Below are 6000 nucleotides of genomic sequence, written 5' to 3' on the forward strand. Positions count from 1 at the left end.
GTGGACTTAATTTTGATTTCGACTACTAGTTTAAATGCCTGCTTTGAGGTGACCATTGTGCCACAACAGATCCTATAATAGTGTACTTGCTATAGAGCTTGCTTGGCTGGGCAGCTCTGAGGGGAGTCCCTCTGCTTGTCCCCCGGCTCAGCAGCAGCTCTGAAGCTGTTTGGAGATTCTCAAAATCTCTTGTAAACTACAGCTAAAGTGAGGTCAGTGTTAGAAGTGAGGCAATATAGCCAAATGCATTGCATCAGAGCCCCTTGGGCTATGAGGAACCTTTGTGAGTTGACAAGTTTCAAATGGCAATGAATGTGGCTATTGAACAGTCTGTCTAGTTTATTCCCATTTTATCACCGTATCTAAAGTGCTGCCTAGTTTATAGTTGCTACATATGTTTGTAACACCTATGTGTTGAGTAAATTAATTCAGAGCTGAGCAAACTACAAGGAACATGCAGAAAAGAAGACAACGACTCATCCTTTGCCCAAGTAAGTTTGTTTGTTAAATATTCAATAAAGTTCACAGGTTTCCTTTTTTCTCTGGAGCATCTCACATTTTTTAGTATGTATTGTGAATCTTCAGGGAAAGGATTTATTTAGCAAAGCAATTTCCCAAGCTCATTTTTTTTGTTTGTTTTTGAGTGTAAAACCCTTTGTTCTCAAAGTACTGATTAGCTTCTCTCTGCAATACTAATGCATTTATAAATAAGTATGGTATAATAAGCAAAAAAAAAACAAACTGAATTTCGTTTGCTACTTTTAGAAGAACTATGTGTGTATGTGTGTGCGTGCACACTGGTGCACTTGCTGGTCCTCTATGGCTAGAGAGTACATAACATTCTTGAAATATTTGAAAGTATATATGACACCTTTATTCTGATAATGATTAGAGTAATAAATTATTTTATGAGCTCTGAAGTAACATAAGTCCTAATTTAATCTGCTTTACAGTTGCAAAATGAAATTATGTGATCCTGGGATTATATAGGGCTTCCCTGATAGCCCAGTTGGTCTCCTGCAATGCAGGAGACCCTTGTTCGATTCCTGGGTTGGGAAGATCTGCTGCAGAAGGGATAGGCTACCCACTCCAGTGTTCTTGGGCTTCCCTTGTGGCTCAGCTGGTAAAGAATCTGCCCACAATGTGGGAGACATGGGTTCGATCCTTAGGTTGGTAAGATCCCCTGGAGAAGGGAAAGGCCACCCACTCTAATATTCTGGCCTGGAGAATTCTATGGACTATATAGTCCATGGGGTGGAAATTACAAGTACATGGGAGGGGGGGTTTCTCGTGTATCTGCATCCAAAATACTAGGGGGTTTGTTAATTGTTAACTATCACTGGGCCCCATTTCCTTCTCCTGAGTTTCAGGAGACAGAGGTAGGGAGGCCCAGGAACCTGCATTTCAAAGGATCCTAAATGATTCTAAAGCAATTAGGTCAGTGGATAGCAGTCTGAGTAATACTCATATAGACAATACCACACTATATCATTATGCTGGTCAGATGTATTGCTTTCCTAATCCAGGGTTTCCCTCTTTCGCCAGTTCATACATTTTAAGCACTTAGATTGTCTCTGGTTTTGGAACAGATGGTAGGACTTCTACAATTATGATGCAGAGCTTTTTAGCCTTACAGAAAAAGAAAAGTCTAACTCAGACTTTTCTCTGATAGTTATTTTTAGTAGTTATATTTATCTGTAAGATCTTGTTTTTGCTGGGATTGTTCTTAGAGATTGAGTTGAAAGCTATAGGAATGGTGGGGAGGGGAGGAATCCCATCCAAGCAAAGGAGATTAGGCAGATCCCCTTGAGACTGGACTCCTTTATACTTATTGAATTGACAAAATGGCAGAGTTAAGATAAGATGGTTTCTGTAAAGGCCATAGACCCATACCTGGCATATAGTAAGCAGTTAATATTAGTAGTTATTATCTTGAGTGGCGGTAGCTTACAGCTCCTCCATTATAATATTTGCCACTGTAATTGAATCCAGTGATAATGGTGATGCTGTCTTTAAAAGTAAAACTATACAGCAGTGCTATGGGCTTCCCAGGTAGCATTAGTGGTAAAGAATCTGCCTGCCAATGCAGGAGACACGAGACGTGGGTTTGATTCCTGGGTCAAGAAGATTCCCTGGAGTAGAAAATGGCACCCAACTCCAATATGCTTGCCTGGAAAATTCCATGAGCAGAAAAGCTTGGTGGGCTACAGTCCATGGGGCCACAGAGTCGGACATGAATGAATGACTGAGCATGCATGCACATGTATAATTTTGTATGGAGCTAAACAAGTTTGAGATTGAATATTAGCTCCATCCCTCAAATTACAAGTTTTCTGAACTTGAACAAGTGATCTAACTCCCGGGAACCTGTTTCCTCACCAGTAAATAGGGATAGAGTACCTAAAAATAAGTGATGGCTGTCATTGCCATTAATTTTGAATTACATTAAACATTTGGCAATTCATTGTCCTCATGAGATCAATTTAAGTGTTCCTGAATTTTTCTAAACCTCATTTAATTACATTGAGCTCATTGAGAACATTCCTAGACTTTCCCAGCAGAAGTGAGAGAACGCCCAGAGCTCAGGGCCAGCTGGGATTCCAGGATCCACCCCAGTCAGGGAAGTAGGGAGAACAGCAGGCAACTGTGAGATGTGAATGGAGAGGAAACAGATTCTAATCTAAGGCATGGATGAGTTCAGGTTGAAAGAGAAGGTCCAAAGTGTCAAGACTAAAGCAGGAATGAGGAGAGAAATCGGTACGTTGAAGCAAAAGTTTGGAAACAGCCATTAAGCATGGCCAGCTGAGTGTGTTGTAGAGGAAAAGACTGGAAGTATTCTCACAGGCAACTCTCTGTCTTGGGAGGAGCCTCTCAGCAAATGTTAGATGTAGCCCTTGGTGGATAAAGAAACTGGTAAGGGAACCATGGCAGTTTGGATGATGCCGAGTAGTATAAAAATTATCATCATATTCTCCATATTATACTGTGAGTTCCTTGAGACCAGGACCTGTGTCTAATCCCTTTTCAAATCCCTGAATTTCTGGAAGTCAGAGAGTAAATGTTTAATATGAATCAGTTCAAAGAGATCAAGGGTCAACCCTAAGTATTCCATTTCCTTCAACGTCTAAGCCACTTTTAAAATATCTAGGACTCCTTAAGCTTGATTATTGGTTTTAGAAAAGTTTTTCATATTTTAGTCAGCCCAGTATTCTTTGTAATAAGAACACAAATTTATGTACCCAGGATAGTTATTGGGCCAGAATATATTTCCTACTTAGTAATAATGTGTATATTGTACAGCAACAGAAATCTAGGAGCATTTTGGAAACTTCAGTGTTTTCCCTAATTTTTTTCGGTCTAATGGAGGCTAATAAAGATCTATGAAAATAAAAAATAGAGAAAATAATTTTTACTTTTTCAGATAAATTCTGTACTATTAATTTGATGTGAATTTGATAAAGTTAAAACTTGGCCCAAATAAGGAAGTACAGTTTTGGATTGCAGTGGCCATGTTCGAGGATTTCTTGTAAGTCAACAGATGTGCCATAGAGTGGCATGTATTCATAAAGAGTCGGACACGACTGAGAGACTGAACTGAACTGATGGAAAATGAGAAAATATATGATACTTAAAAAGAAAGGCAAATAGGAGAAGACATTTCTTACAATTTCATCATTGTCTTAATTTTCAAAGAAAGTAATCACAGAATAATTTAGGAATATTTACATAAAATTTTAAAGAACTGTATTATATTACAATATCCTTTTTAAACATCAACATATTTCACAACCTGCAATATCCTTAATCAAAGATTTGTTTCATTCTCTTAGTTGGGCTGCTGTTGTTCAGCCGCTCAGTCGTGTCCGACTCTTTGCAAACCCATGATTTGCAGCACACCAGGCCTCCCTGTCCATCACCAACTCCCAGAGTCCACTCAAACTCATGCCCATTGATTCAGTGATGCCATCCAACAATCTCATCCTCTGCCGTCCCCTTCTCCTCCCGCCTTCAATCTTTCCCAGCATCAGGGTCTTTTCAAATAAGTGGCCAAAGTATTGGAGTTTCAGCTTCAGCATCAGTCCTTCCAATGAACACCCAGGACTGATCTCCTTTAGGATGGACTGGTTGTATCTCCTTGCAGTCCAAGGGACTCTCAAGAGTCTTCTCCAATACTACAGTTCAAAAGCATCAATTCTTTGGCATTCAGCTTTCTTTATGGTCCAACTCTGACATCCATACATGAGTACTGGAAAAACCGTAGCTTTGATTATATGGACCTTTGTCAGCAAATTGACATCTTTGCTTTTTAATATGCTGTCTAGGTTTGTCCTAGCTTTTCTTCCAAGGAGCAGGTGTCTTTTAATTTCATGGCTGCAGGCACCATCTGCAGTGATTTTGGTGCCCAATAAAAAATAAGCATCACTTAGATGCAGAGGTTTAACTCTTGATAAAACAAACACTCAAAGATAGAATCTGTGATTAGGAGCTGTCTGAGTCTTGATTTTGAAGGTTGGTTGCTCTGGGCCCACTGCGTTGGGGACAGAGAGTGTTCTTGGTTTTGTGGTCTGTCCATAGAATGGAAAGAACTCTCACCATGGTAGTTGCCAGAGTGGAGATTGTTGAAGTTACTGAATATTAAATTCTGATATAAAAAGGATCACATCTTTCTTTCACTCTGTCTTATATTTTTAGCCCTTCTCTATTTTAGAGTACATCATCACCATTGTCCTTTGTTGTTGATGGTTTTCAGTCACTAAGTTGTGTCTGACCATTGGTGACACCATGGACTGCAGCATGCTAGCATCACTGTCTGCATTGATTTTGGAGTCCCGAAAAATAAAATCTGTCACTGTTTCCATTTTTTCCCATCTATTTGCCATGAAGTTATGGGACCAGATGCCATGATCCTAGTTTTCTGAATGTTGAGTATAAAGCCAGATTCTTCACTCTCTTCTTTCACCTTCATCAAAAGGCTCCTTAGTTCCTCTTTGCTTTCTGCCATTAGAGTTATATCATCTGCATATCTGAGGTTGTTGATATTTGTTCCAGCAATTTTGATTCCAGCTTGTGATTCATCTAGCCTAGTATTTTGCATGATGTGTTTGGCATATAAGTTAAATAAGCAAGGTGACAATATACAGCCTTGGTGTACTCCTTTCCCAATTTTGTACTAGTCTGTTGTTCCATGTCCAGTTCTAACTGTTGCTTCTTGACCTGCATACAGGTTTCAGAGGTAAGGTGGTCTGGTATTCCCATCTCCTCAAGAGTTTTCCACAATTTGATGTGATCCACACACTCAAAGACTTTAGTGTAGTCAATGAAGCAGAAGTAGATGTTTTTCTGGAGTTCCTTTGCTTTCTCTTTGATCCAGTGGATGTTGGTAATTTGATCTCTGGCTCCTCTGCCTTGTCTAAATCCAGCTTGTACATCTGGAAGTTCTCAGTTGATGTACTGCTCAAGCCTAGCTTGAAGAATTTTGAGGCTTACCTTGCTAGCGTGTGAACTGTGTGCAATTGTATGGTAGTTTGAACCTTCTTTGGCTTTGCCCTTCTTTGGGACTGGAATGAAAACTGACCTTTTCCAGTCCTGTGGGCAATGAATTTTCCAAACTTGCTGGCATATTGAGTGCAGCACTTTAACAGCATCATCTTTTAGGATTTAAAGCAGCTCAACTAGAATTCCACCATCTCCATTAGGTTTGTTCTTGTAATGCTTCCTAAGGCCCACTTGACTTTGCACTGCAGGATGTCTGGTTCTAGGTGAGTGACCACACCGTGATGGTTATCTGGGTCATTAAGACTTTTTTTGTGTAGTTCTTCTGTATATTCTTGCCACTTCTTCTTAATATCTTCTGCTTCTTTTGGGTCCTTATCATTTCTGTCCTTCATTGTGCCCATCCTTGCACAAGATGTTCCCTTAGTAGCTCCAATTTTCTTGAAGAGATCTCTAGTCTTTCCTATTCTATTGTTTTCCTTTGTATTTTTTTTTTTTTTTTTTTTT

General features: G+C 39.6%; 1 protein-coding gene across 1 annotated transcript in view; it reads left to right on the forward strand.

Moving 5' to 3' along the window:
• PLPPR1 (phospholipid phosphatase related 1) overlaps nt 1-6000 on the forward strand; it is a 558611-nt gene that overhangs the window by 209302 nt on the left and 343309 nt on the right. The gene's annotated exons all lie outside the window — the stretch shown is intronic.

Source organism: Cervus canadensis, chromosome 30 (genome assembly GCF_019320065.1).
Source record: "Cervus canadensis isolate Bull #8, Minnesota chromosome 30, ASM1932006v1, whole genome shotgun sequence".
In the NCBI taxonomy this organism is placed as follows: domain Eukaryota; kingdom Metazoa; phylum Chordata; class Mammalia; order Artiodactyla; family Cervidae; genus Cervus; species Cervus canadensis.